We start from the raw sequence: 13,515 nt of genomic DNA, 5'->3' as shown, positions 1-13,515 counted from the left end.
TTTTTTTTTTTAACATCTTTATTAGAGTATAATTGTGTTACTATGGTGTGTTAGTTTCTGCTTTATAACAAAGTGAATCAGTTATACATATACATATGTCCCCAAATCTCTTCACTCTTGCATCTCCCTCCCTTCCTATCCCACCCCTCTAGGTGTTCACAAAGCACTGAGCTGACCTCCCTGTGCTACGCAGCTGCTTCCCACTAGCTATCTATTTTATGTTTGGTAGTGTATATAAGTACATGCCACTCTCTCACTTTGTCCCACTTTACCCATCTCACTCCCCTTATCCTCAAGTCCATTCTCTAGTAGGTTTGCATGCATCTTTACTTCCATCTTGCCCCAGGTTCTTCATGACCTTTTTTTTTTTTATATTACATATATATGTGTTAGCGTATGGTACTTGTTTTTTCTCTTTTTGACTTACTTCACTCCGTATGACAGTCTCTAGGTCCATCCACCTCACTACAAATAACTAAGTTTCATTCCTTTTTATGGCTGAGTAATTTTCCATTATATACATAGGCCACATCTTCTTTATCCATTCATCTGTGGATGGATACTTTGGTTGCTTCCCTGTCCTGGCTATTGTAAATAGAGCTGCAGTGAACATTTTGTTACATGACTCTTTTTTAATTATGGTTTTCTAAGGGTGTATGGCCAGAAGTGGGATTGCTGGGTTGTATGGTAGTTCTATTTTTAATTTTTTAAGGAACCTCCATACTGTTCTACATAGTGGCTGTATCAATCTACATTCCAACCAAGAGTGCAAGAGGGTTCCATTTTCTCCATACCCTCTCCAGCATTTATTGTTTGTAGATTTTTTGATGATGGCCATTGTGAACGGTCTGAGATGATATCTCATTTTAGTTTTGATTTGCAGTTCTCTAAGATTAATGATGTTGAGCATTCATTCATGTGTCTGTTATATACAGACAATCTGCATATCTTATTTGGAGAAATGTCTATTTATATCTTCTGCCCATTTATGGATTGGGTTGTTTGTTGTTTTTGATATTGAGCTGCATGGGTTGCTTGTAAATTTTGGAAATTAATCCTTTGTCAGTTGCTTCATTTGCAAATTATTTTCCCAATCTGAGGTTTGTCTTTTCACCTTGTTTATGGTTTCCTTTGCTGTGCAAAAGCTTTTAAGTTTGATTAGGACCCATTTGTTTATTTTGTTTTTATTTCCATTTCTCTAGGAGGTGGGTCCAAAAGGGTCTTCCTGTGATGTATGTCATAGAGTGTTCTGCCTGTATTTTCCAATAAAAGTTTGATTGTGTATGGCCTTACATTTATGTCTTTAATCCATTGTAAGCTTATTTTTGTATACAGTGTTAGGGAGTGTTCTAATTTCATTCTTTTACATGTAGCTGTCCAGTTTTCCCAGCACCAATTATTGAAGAAGCTGTCTTTTCTGCACTGTATATTCTTGCCTCCTTTATCAAAGATAAGGTGATGATATGTGCGTGGGTTTACCTCTGGGCTTTCTATCCTCTTCCATTGATCTATCTTTCTGTTTCTGTGCCAGTACCATACTGTCTTGATTACTGTAGCTTTGTAGTATATTCTGAAATCAGGGAGCCTGATTCCTCCGACTCCATTTTTCTTTCTTAAGATTGCTTTGGCTATTTGGGGTCTTTTGTGTTTCCACACAAATTGTGAAATTTTTTGTTCTAGTTATGTGAAAAATGCCAGTTGTAGTTTGATAGGGATTGCATTGTATCTGTAGATTGCTTTAGGTAGTAGAATCATTTTCACAATATTTTTCTTCCAATCCAAGAACATGGTATACCTCTCCATCTATTTGAATCATCTTTAATTTCCTTCATCACTGTCTTATGATTTTCTGCATACACGACTTTTGTCTCCTTAGGTAGGTTTATCCCAGGATATTTTATTCTTTTTGTTGCAATGGTAAATGGGAGTGTTTCCTTAATTTCACTTTCAGATTTTTCATCATTAGTGTATAGGAATGCAAGAGATTTCTGTGCATTAATTTTGTATCCTGCTACTTTACCAAATTCATTGATTAGCTCTAGTAGATTTCTAGTAGCATCTTTAGGGTTCTCTATGTATAGTATCATGTCATCTGCAAACAGTGACAGCTTTACTTCTTCTTTTCTGATTTGGATTCCTTTTATTTCTTTTTCTTCTCTGATTGCTGTGGCTAAAATTTCCAAAAGTATGTTGAATTAGAGTGGTGAGAGTGGGCAACCTTGTCTTGTTCCTGATCTTATGGGAAATGGTTTCATTTTTTTACCATTAAGGACAATGCTGGCTTGGGTTTGTCATATATGGCCTTTATCATGTTGAGGTAAGTTCCCTCTTTGCCTACTTTCTGCGGGTTTTTATCATAAATCGATGTTGAATTTTGTTGAAAGCTTTCTCTGCATCTATTGAGATGATCATATGGTTTTTCTCCTTCAGTTTGTTAATATGGTGTATCATGTTGATTGATTTGCATATATTGAAGAATCCTTGCCTTCCTGGGATAAATGTCACTTGATCATAGTGTATGATCCTTTTAATGTGCTGTTGGATTTTGTTTGCTAGTATTTTGTTTAGGATATTTGCATCTATGTTCATCAGTAATATTGGCCTGTAGTTTTCTTTCTTTGTGACAACTTTGTCTGGTTTTAGTATCAGGGTGATGGTGGCCTCATAGAATGAGTTTGGGAGTGTTCCTCCCTCTGCTATATTTTGGAAGAGTTTGAGAAGGCTAGGTGTTATCTCTTCTCTAAATATTTGATAGAATTCACCTGTGAAGCCATCTGGTCCAGGGCTTTTGTTTGTTGGAAGATTTTTAATCACAGCTTCAGTTTCAGTGCTTGTGATTTGTCTGTTCATATTTTCTTCCTTTTCCTGGTTCAGTCTCGGAAGCTTGTTCATTTCTAAGAATTTGTCCATTTCTTCCAGGTTGTCCATTTTATTGGCATATAGTTGCTTGTAGGAATCTCTCATGATCCTTTGTATTTCTGCAGTGTCAGTTGTTACTTCTTCTTTTTCATTTCTAATTCTATTGATTTGAGTCTTCTCCCTTTCTTTCTTGAGAAGTCTGGCTAATGGTTTATCAATTATGTTTATCTTCACAAAGAACCAGCTTTTAGTTTTATTGATCTTTGTTATCATTTCCTTCTTTTCTTTTTCATTTATTTCTGGTCTGATCTTCATGATTTTGTTCCTTCTGCTAACTTTGGGGATTTTTTGTTCTTCTTTCTCTAATTGCTTTAGGTGTAAGTTTAGGTTGTTTGAGGTGTTTCTTGTTTCTTAAGGTAGGATTGTATTGCTATAAACTTCCCTCTTAGAAATGCTTTTTCTGCATCCCATAGGTTTTAGGTCGTCGTGTTTTCATTGTCATGTTTTTCAAGGTATTTTTTGATTTCCTCTTTGATTTCTTCAGTGATCTATTGGTTAATTAGTAGTGTGTTGTTTAGCCTCCATGTATTTGTATTTCTTACACATTTTATTCGGTAATTGGTATCTAGTCTCAAATCATTCTCGTCAGAAAAGATATTTGATATGAATTCAATATTCTTAAATTTACCAAAGCTTGATTTGTGACCCAAATTATGATCTATCCTGGAGAATGTTCCATGAGCACTTGAGAAGAATGTATATTCTGTTGTTATTGGATGGAATGTCCTATAAATATCAATTAAGTCCATCTTGTTTAATGTATCATTTAAAGCTTGTGTTTCCTTATTTTTTTTGATTTTGGATGATCTGTCCATTGGTGAAACTGGGCTGTTAAAGTCCCCTACTATGATTGTGTTACTTTCGATTTCCCCTTTTATGGCTGTTAGTATTTGCCTTATGTATTGTGGTGCTCCTATGTTGGGTGCTTAAATATTTACAATTGTTATACCTTCTTCTTGGAATAATCCCTTGATCATTATGTAGTGTCCTTCTTTGTCTCTTGTAATAGTCTTTGTTTTAAAGTCTATATTGTCTGATATGAGAATTGCTACTCCAGCTTTCTTTAGATTTCCGTTTGCATGGAATATCTTTTTCCATCCCCTCATTTTCAGTCTGTATGCTTCCCTAGGTCTGAAGTGGGTCTCTTGTAGATAGCATATATACGGGTCTTGTTTTTGTATCCATTCAGCCATTCTATGTCTTTTGGCTGGAGCATTTAATCCATTTCCATTTAAGGTAATTATCAATATGTATGTTCCTATTACCATTTTCTTAATTGTTTTGGGTTTGTTATTGTAGGTCTTTTCCTTCTCTTGTATTTACTGCCTAGAGAAGTTCCTTTAGCATTTGTTGTAAAGCTCGTTTGGTGGTGCTGAATTTTCTCAGCTTTTGCTTGTCTGTAAATGTTTTAATTTCTCTGTCAAATCTGAATGAGATCCTTGTTGGGTAGAGTAATCTTGGTTGTAGGTTTTTCTCCTTCATCACTTTTAATATGTCCTGCCACACCCTTCTAGCTTGCAGAGTTTCTGCTGAAAGATCAGCTGTTATCCTTATGGGGATTCCCTTATTTGTTATTTGCTCTTTTTCCCTTGCTGCTTTTAATATTTGTTCTTTGTATTTAATTTTTGATAGTTTGATTAATATGTGTCTTGGTGTGTTTATCCTTGGATTTATCCTGTATGAGACCCTCTGTGCTTCCTGTACTTGATTAACTATTTCCTTTCCCATATTAGGGAAGTTTTCCACTCTAATCTCTTCAAATATTTTCTCAGTCCCTTTCTTTTTCTCTTCTTATTCTGGGAACCCTATAATTTGAATGTTGGTGTGTTTAATGTTGCCCCACATGTCTCTGAGACTGTCCTCAATTCTTCTCATTCTTTTTTCTTCATTCTGCTATGCGGTAGGTATTTCCACTATTTTATCTTCCAGGTCACTTACCCATTCTTCTGCCTCATTTATTCTGCTATTGGTCCCTTCTAGAGTATTTTTAATTTCATTTATTTTGTTGTTCATAGCTGTTTGTTTGCTCTTTAGTTCTTCTAGATCCTTGTTAAATTTTCTTGTATTTTCTCCATTCTATTTCCAAGATTTTGGATCAAATTTACTATCATTATTCTGAATTCTTTTTCAGGTAGACTGCCTATTTCCTCTTCATTTGTTAGGTCTGGTGGGTTTTGCCTTGCTCCTTCATCTGCTATGTGTTTCTCTGTCTTCTCATTTTGCTTAACTTACTGTCTTTGGGGTTTCCTTTTCACTAGTTGCTGGTTTGTAGTTTCCATTTTTTTTGGTGTACGTCCCCAGTGGCTAAGGTTGGTTCAGTGGGTTGTGTAGGTTTCCTGGGGGAGGGGACCAGTGCCTGTATTCTGGTGCATGAGGCTGGATCTTGTCTTTTTGGTGGGCAGGTAAACATCTGGTGGTGTGTTTTGGAGTGTCTGTGGCCTTATTAGGATTTTAGGCAGCCTCTGTGCTAATGGATAGTATTGTGTTCCTGTTGCTGGTTGTTTGGCATAGGGTGTCCAGCACTGTAGCTTGCTGGTTGTTGAGTGGGGTTGGGTCTTGGTGTTGAGATTGAGATCTCTGGGAGATTTTTGCCATTTGATATTATGTGGTGCTGGGAGGTCTTTTTTGGACCAGTGTCTTTAACTTGGCTTTCCCACCTCAGAAGCATAGCCCTGACACCTGGCTGGAGCACCAAGAGCCTGTCCTCCACATGGCTCAGAATATAAGGGAGAACAAAAAGAAAGAAGAAGATAAAATAAAATAAAATAAAGTTATGAAATTATAAAAATAAAAAATAAATATTAAGATAAAAATTTAAGTAATTAAAAAAAAAAGAATAAAAAACCAAAAATGGACAGACAGAACCCTAGGACAAATGGTAAAACAAAAGCTATACAGACAAAATCACACACAGAAGCATACACATACACACTCATAAAAAGAGAAAAGGGGAAAAAAAATACATATATATTGTTGCTCCCAAAGTCCACCTCCTCAATTTGGGATGATTTGTTGTCTATTCAGGTATTCCACAAATGCAGGGTACATCAAGTTGTTTGTGGAGATTTAATCCACTGCTCCTGAGGCTGCTGGGAGAAATTTCCCTTTCTCTTCTTTATTCACACAGCTCCCAGCCTTCAGATTTGGATTTGGACCCTCCTCTGCATGTAGGTCGCCTGTGGGCGTCTGTTCTTCGTCCAGACAGGACGGGTTTAAAGGAGCAGCTGACTCGGGGTCTCTGGCTCACTCAGGCCAGGGACAGGGAGGGGTTTGGATGCAGGGTGAGCCTTCGGCAGCAGAGGCCGGCATGACATTGCACCAGCCTGAGGCGTGCAGTGTGTTCTCCCGGGGAAGTTGTCCCTTGGATCACAGGACCCTGGCAGTGATAGGCTGCACAGGCTACCAGGAGGGACAGTGTGGTGAGTGACCTGTGCTTGCACACAGGCTTCTTGGTGACTGCAGCAGCAGCCTTAGTGTCTCATGCCCATCTCTGGGGTCCGCGCTTATAGCGCCACTTGCTCCTGTCTCTCGAGCTCTTTTTTTTTTTTTTTTTGTGGTACACGGGCATCTCACTGCTGTGGCCTCTCCCATTGCGGAGCACAGGCTCCGGACACACAGGCCCAGTGGCCATGGCTCACGGGCCCAGCTGCTCCGCAGCATGTGGGATCCTCCCGGACCGGGGCACAAACCCGTGTTCCCTGCATTGGCAGGTGGACTCTCAACCACTGCGCCCCCAGGGAAGCCCTCTCAAGCTCCTTTAAGCAGTGCTCTTAATCCCCTCTCCTCGTGCACAAGGAAACAAAGAGGCAAGAAAAAGTCTCTTGTCTCTTTGGCAGCTACAGACTTTTTCCCGGACTCCCTTCCGGCTAGCTTTGGTGCACTAGCCCCCTTCAGGTTGTGTTCACACAGCCAGCCCCAGTCCTCTCCCTGGGATCTGACAGAAGCCAGAGCCTCAGCTCCCAGCCCCCACCCATCCCAGCGGGTGAGCAGACAAGTTTCTGGGGCTGGTGAGTTCTGGTCGGCACCAATCCTCTGTGCGGGAATCACTCTGCTTTGCCCTCTGCACCCCTGTTGCTGCACTCTCCTCCATGTCTCCAAAGCTTCCCCCACCCGCCACCCATAGTCTCCACCCGGGAATGGGTTTCCTAGTGTGTGGAAACCTTTCCTCCTTCACAGCTCCCTCCCACTGGTGCAGGTTCTGTCCCTATCTTTTGTTTCTGTTTTTTCTGTTTTCTTTTGCCCTACCCAGGTATGTGGGGAGTTTCTTGCCTTTTGGGAGGTCTGAGGTCTTCTGCCAGAGTTCAGTAGGTGTTCTGTAGGAGTTGTTCTACCTGTAGATGTATTTCTGATGTATTTGTGGGGAGGAAGGTGATCTCCGCATCTTACTCTTCCACCATATTGAAGCTGCCCCCTTCCACCTTTCTTTTGATTTCCATTTACATGGAATACCTTTTTCCTTCCCCTCACTTTCAGTCTGTATGTGTCCTTAGGTCTGAAGTCCGTGTCTTGTAAGCAGCATATATATGGGTCTTGTTTTTGTATCCATTCAGTGATCCTGTGTCTTTTGGTTGGAGCATTTAATCCATTCACATTTAAGGTAATTATTGATATTTATGTTCATATTAACATTTTCTTAATTGTTTTGGGTTTGTTTTTGTAGGTCCTTTTCTTCTCTTGTGTTTCCCACTCATAGAACTTCCTTTAGCATTTGTTGTAGAGCTGGTTTGGTGGTGCTGAATTCTCTTAGCTTATGCTTGTCTGTAAAGCTTTCAATTTCTCCGTCAAATCTGAATGAGATCCTTGCTGGGTAGAGTAATCTTGGTTGCAGTTTCTTCCATTTCATCACTTTAAATATATCGTGCCACTCCCTTCTGGCTTGTAGAGTTTCTGCTGAGAAACATTTTCAGCTGTTAACCTTATGGGAGTTCCCTTGTATGTTATTTGTCATTTTTCCCTTGCTACTTTCAATAATTTTTCTTTGTCTTTATTTTTTTTTCCAATTTGATTACTATGTGATGTGACTTGGCATGTTTCTCCTTGACTTTATCTTGCCTGGGAGTCTCTGTGCTCCCTAGATTGGGTGGCTATTTCCTTTCCCGTGTTAGGGAAGTTTTCAACTATAATCTCTTCAAATATTTTCTCGGGTCCTTTCTCTCTCTCTTGTCCTTCTGGGACCCCTATAATGTGAATGTTGGTGTGTTTAATGTTTAATGTTGGTGTGTTTAATGTTTAATGTTGTCCCAGAGGTCTCTTAGGCTGTTTTCATTTCTTTTCATTCTTTTCTCTTTATTCTGTTCCACATAAGTGAATTCCACTTTTCTGTCTTCCAGGTCACTTATCCATTCTTCTGCCTCAGTTATTCTGCTATTGATTCCTCCTAGTGTATTTTTCATTTCAGTTATTGTATTGGTCATCTCTCTGTTTGTATGTTCTTTAATTCTCCTAGGTGTTTGTTCTTTAATTCTTCTAGGCCTTTTTAAAACATTTCTTGTATCTTCTCCATCTTTGCCTCCATTCTTTTTCCGAGGTCCTGGATCATCTTCACTATCATTGTTCTGAAATCTTTTTCTGAAAGGTTGCCTATCTCCACTTCATTTAGTTGTTTTCCAGGGTTTTACCTTGTTCCTTCATCTGGTACATATTCCTCTGCCTTTTCATTTTGTCTATCTTTCTGTGAATGTGGTTTTTGTTCCATTGGCTGCAACATTGTAATTCTTCTTGCTTCTGCTCTGCTCTCTGGTGAATGAGGCTATCTAAGAGTCTTGTGCAAACTCCCTGATGGGAGGGACTTGTCATCTTTGTGTACTTTATTCTTAAATTAATAGAGAATCAGCAAAGGATTTGGGGAACCATGAAGTGTTAAGACTGAAAGGAACCATGAAGTGTTAAAGCTGAAAGGAACCCTGCAATTATGGAGTCCACCTGCCTAATACTGCAAACTCCTATATGTCACTTTTAAAGAAATTGCCACACCATCAGTGTGCATTACTGATGATTAAGCCTACAGATTTCATCATATCAGCATCCAGCCTTTGCAGGAGTCTTTTGCTGAGGATAAATCAACAAATAGTTTGGAATACTTACTGTGTGCCTAGTTCTCTGGAGAAATCAAATATGATGAAGACCAGTCATGTGGTCTCAATTCATTCATACCTGTGATCTCAAACTTACCTAGCCTAAAAATGTAAACCCATGCCATACAAAACTATATTCTCTATGCTACCTCCTCCACAAGATTTTATGTCGGTGTGCCCCTCTGATCAAATCTTCAGGCTTTTCAAATTGAACACCTTATTGCACAGAAGAGCAGAGAGACCCAGGTCTTAAACTCTGTGAAGTAAATGTGTCCAGAAAAGAAACAACCTTAGAAATTGAGACATTCAAAAGCTATTTGCCTGAGTTTTCTGAACATTGAGTGCCTTTTATAGCGAGTGTATTGGTTAAGATACTGGCACAGGACAAAACATCAATAAGCGAAATAAAAGTTTATTTCTGTAATTTAAGAACCTGAGCTGGTAAGCAGTCCATGAGATTATCCAGTACCTGAAGTTCTATACAGCTGCTTTGCCAGTCCCTAGTGTTGGCCTTATCCATGTGGTCAGGGATGGCTCACCACTACCCTGTCTGAAGTCCAGCTAGTGAGAAGGAGGAAGAGAGAAATGGAAAGCAAACACTTTCTTTTAAAGACATGACCCAGAAATAGCACACATCACTTTCATTAACATCTCACTGACCAGAAATTAATCCATTACTATACTCAGTGGTGAGGGAGGCTGGGCAACAATGTGTCTGCTAATATTCTTGGGAGATGGTACTAAAAGGGAACAAGAGAGAATGGATCTTGGAGGCTAACAGCAACCTCTGCACCGTGAGAATTTGTGATCTGCCTTTGGAATGCTCAAATATTATTATGTTGACCACGGTCTGGGTAACATATCAAAGAACTGTTTCACTCAAGTTTGGTTCTCAAATTTTAGAATATAAATGGATTGTTCTCAGAATTGTTAAAAATAAATATTTTAAGCTCCAATCGTAATAAAGCCAGGAATCTGAAGTTTTAAAGGACACCGCGTGTGATTCTTATGCCATTTCCACAATTTAGGGTGGGTGACCACTACTATGGGCTGCCTCAAATAGAATTTTGGAATGGTTTGTAAGTTTTGAATAATTAAAGCCTACTACTTGTAGCATCTAAACTTGAACTTGGGTTTAGGTCTACTTTATACTCAGGTGTTGGTGACCTGAACTGAAGGAACTTAGATTTCCTTATCACTGATGAGATTATGTTATTCAACCTTTCTCACCCCAGATCCAGAATTCCTTGAGTACAGAGAGATAATTCCATCTTAAAAACATGAGTCATTTACTTCATGATGTTGTAGTAAACACAGTAATAATAAACTATCATCTTAGATGGTTCTATAAGCACTGATATGGGTCTTATCTCATTTGATCTTTTCAATAAGCAAAATTTTACAGGTAAAGTATTTGAGAGATAGAATTGCCTTGTCTTAGGACCCAAACCCAGGTCTTCTTCCTATCGGACCCAGCATTCTTTCCTTTATGCTGCAGTGCTTCTTCTTTTCTTCCCATTCTAAACTGAGATCAAAATAGAAACAGCTCAAAATAGAATGGAAGCAGTGAGCAGAATGAAGAGTAGACAAATGCATTATAAAAAGCATGAGGTAACAACATAGATGAACCTCAATGAGGTTCATCTCATTCAAATGAAAGAAGCCAGACGCAAAAGATCTCATATTGTATGATTCCATTTATATGAAATGTCTAGAAAAGGCAAACCTATAGAGACAGAAATAGATTAGTGGTTGTCTAGGGCTGAGGGTAGGAATAGAGATTAACTATAAACAGGCATGATGGATCTTACTGGGGAGAAGAATACATTCTAAAACTGGATTATGGTGCTGGCTGCACAACTCAGTAAATTTACTAATAATCACTGAACTGTAAACTTAAAATGCATGAATTTTGTGGCATGTGACTTATAACCTAAGTTGTTTTTAAAGAACATGAAATGTTAACACTAGAAGTATCAATTTCATTTTTGACTCTGCCACTTACAACTTGGATTAAGCTGAGAAAGTAATTCAACATCCCTAAGACCCTGGATTCTCATCTCTTAAATGGGGATAAAAATAGTGTTTATCTCATATGGCATCTAACTTCTTAGTATAATAGAAGAGTCAAATAATGCTACACATGATCAGCATTAGGGTTAAAACTTTAAAATCACACTAACAAGTTATAGTTATTAACAATTAATACTTTTGACTGTGAATAAGACTCTCAGTAAAAGATCATTAAATGGCACTTTAAAAACACTTATTTAAGACCATATTTGAGGGCTCATGATGTGATTATGACTTCAAATTTAGTGCTCTACCCTTTATCTACATTAGACCTACATACATGTGTATGAGTTTGTACATTCCATATATGTACACATATACCTCCCATATTATATTCCATATTTGTTCCATATACAGATACACACATATATATATACACACATTCCATTTGTATTCAATATAACCTCTATCTGTGTGTGCATGTAATTATATCCCAGAGACCATGATCATTTGAGTGTGACATTGAAGCTGTAGATGAAATATGAGATGTCTCATGAGATCTTCTGGTTCTTAAATTCTGCAAAACAAGAGTAAGTTTGGAGGGCATCTGTCCACTTAGACTGCCATCAGATTTGTGAGCACCACCTAACATTCCCCTTTACTTCAGGCCTGAAATACAGAAGCTACTGTCCTGTGAAAATATACACTTGAAGAATTAACTTCTGTTTCACCTTAAGATTAAGGTTTAATCATGAAATAATGGCACATGCTGGACAGTGTGTTTGAGTGACACACTTTGGAGTTCACTTCAGAGCACTATAGCAACAACAATAACCAAGATGACAGCTCTGATTACCAAACACTATTTCCATTAGGCCAATGCAAATACACCAGGCCTTCCCTTTCCCTGGAATTACGTTCAGACAAAAGATGATTTAAATTATTTTAAGATGTTTGTTTTATCATCTTCTTCCTTCCTCATGTGATTCTTCAGCATTTAGCTTTAACACATTATGTTATTCTGATATAAGCCTTTTATGTCAACTTGTCAAAAACTAATTACATTTTCTTTTAGGTAGAAAACACTTGATGGCTGATTTTTTTGGAAATTATTAAGTCAACATCACTTTTCTACCCAGCATTCTGGGAAATCTGTGTATATGCTCAACCTTCTTCAGGTCCAGGATGCACTTGTAGAGAATGCAGTGTTCTAATGGGCAAGGCTGCAATTCCCTCCTATGTTGCAGATGTTTGCTGCACTGATTAATGCATCCTAAGCAGATTGGCACACTAGTTTCCTGGTATAATTTAATGTTAAATAACACTCCTAAGACTGTATCAGGAAATAAGATACGTGTAAAATGTCACCTTTGGAAAAAAAAAGAAAACAATTATAGTTATGACATACAATTTGCATCAACCTCTTCTGAGATAATCAAAGAAAGATAACAGAATACACTAGCAATAAATGGGCTCGCAAGGAGGAAAAAAGCAGAGCCTTTGTATTTCCATGGTTCCATATTTTCTTGGCACATCGAAGCCAGTCTTTTTCTGAGTCCACTTCATAAGCATTTGTCATAAGCTTTATTGTACCATGAAGTTATGATTAATATTACAGCTCAAGTACAGCGGGTTGAAAGACCACATTCATTTTCAAAGTCACGTCGCATTGATTAGAATTCACTGCAGGTTATTCAAATAACGATCCTCTCTTTCCCCAGGAGAATCTCTGTCTGATTTTTCTTTATCCTCATTAAAGATCCCAGGTGCAGACAAAGCTTTATGTACTTCTAATTTGCATTATCCTTGGGAAGGAGGTAATTCACATGCCTTCAGTATATAGCACTTGTTTTTGTAGTTTGCTCTTTCCTATCATCTATTTAAATAAATCAAGAAATTTAGCCTTTATAAACCCTCAGACAATAGAAAATGCCAAATTTTATTATCTTTAGTAATGAATCCATGGATCCCAAACCCTCATGATAATTCAGATAAAGTGAGGCATTTTTGTTCAGTTCTTGGCTGTACTCGGCTTTAAAAGAAAAAGGTTTTTTTTTTTTTTCTTTCCTGAGGAAAAAGGTTCATTTTAGGAGTAAAGAGAAGCACAGAGCATTTCCCACCTTACCAGAACCAAAAATCAAAGGTTCATCATACAATAAATGTAGTACTCAGATAATCCTCAACAAAACTTGATACCTTATTTGGCTAATCAGATAAATATCTATGCCAGGACTGATCAATTATTGCCTGTGTTGAGATAATTTATTAGTACTCTTTCCAATTTAGCATTTTCATAGAATCACATATGGTTTTTATTGGCGTAAGGTGTGGGCCTCAAAATTATGACAAAGAATTCTGCCTTGGACTATTTTTACCTTTAGTTTTTGTGTAATGAGTTTAGCCTGAAGCAGGCTGACAGCATTGTTGACATTTCATTGAGTTTCCATTTCTCCAGAGAGGAGAAATTTTAGCTAATTAAATAATGTTAGAGTGTCTTAGAAACTACAAA

This window comes from Tursiops truncatus, chromosome 17 (genome assembly GCF_011762595.2).
Source record: "Tursiops truncatus isolate mTurTru1 chromosome 17, mTurTru1.mat.Y, whole genome shotgun sequence".
NCBI classification, from domain to species: Eukaryota; Metazoa; Chordata; class Mammalia; order Artiodactyla; family Delphinidae; genus Tursiops; species Tursiops truncatus.
This window is presented reverse-complemented; position numbering follows the sequence as displayed.